The sequence below is a fragment of the Egretta garzetta genome, unplaced genomic scaffold, assembly GCF_000687185.1.
Source record: "Egretta garzetta isolate BGI_Z169 unplaced genomic scaffold, ASM68718v1 scaffold4, whole genome shotgun sequence".
Lineage (NCBI taxonomy): Eukaryota > Metazoa > Chordata > Aves > Pelecaniformes > Ardeidae > Egretta > Egretta garzetta.
Genome location: NW_009259329.1, coordinates 2,669,186 through 2,669,855, shown reverse-complemented (window position 1 = coordinate 2,669,855; position 670 = coordinate 2,669,186). Strand labels below are relative to the sequence as shown.

The 670-nt window shown below is 67.9% G+C and overlaps 1 protein-coding gene across 1 annotated transcript in view; it reads left to right on the top strand.

The window, feature by feature from the left end:
* The window catches only part of POLRMT (RNA polymerase mitochondrial), a 21,873-nt gene that overhangs the window by 1,255 nt on the left and 19,948 nt on the right, over window positions 1-670 (top strand). The gene's annotated exons all lie outside the window — the stretch shown is intronic.

The following is a 670-nucleotide window of genomic DNA, read 5'->3' as shown; positions in this document are numbered from 1 at the left end:
GGCAGGACCCCAGTGCCGGGAGCAGCCTCTCCATCAGCACGGGGACCCCGGTGCTGGCCTCTGCAACCTCCTCTTCCCACCGCCACACGCGGCCGCTCCCGAGGGCTGCAGGGTGGAGCAGACGCAGCCCCAGCCCCAGGGGAAGGCCTAATCCTGCCCCTGCCTGCTTGTTCCCAAGCTCCAGGTCGCAGCACAGCCTAGCCTGGGCAGCGCTGACATCCCACAGCGTTTGCCCTCTCCGTCCCCACTGGGATGCGCTGCCCGGCCCCATCAGCCCCCCAGGCCTCTCTGCAGGAGCAGCCCATGGGGAGGCTGCAGCGAGTGCCCCCCCTTTGCGCTGTGGCGGGGGCTGCCGGCTGTGCCCACCCGGGTTCTGGCGTAATGGGGTTCCCTGTGGTCCACAGACTGTGCTGAGCCCCAAACCCGCTCTGCAGGCAGCGGATGCTCTGGAGTCCCTTCCAACGGGGCTGCTCTGCTCTCCTGTGCCGGCCTCACAGATGCTCGGTTCTGAGACCAGCATCGCCCCGAAGCTTCCTCCATCCATCCTCCTCCTCAGCCTTCATCCTCCCCAGTGTGTTTACAGGCAACAATCGGGTCCCCCCAGTCAGCGCCGGATGACGATAACACAAAACGCAGGGCAGGGGAGGCAGACCCCCCCCCCCCTGCGCCC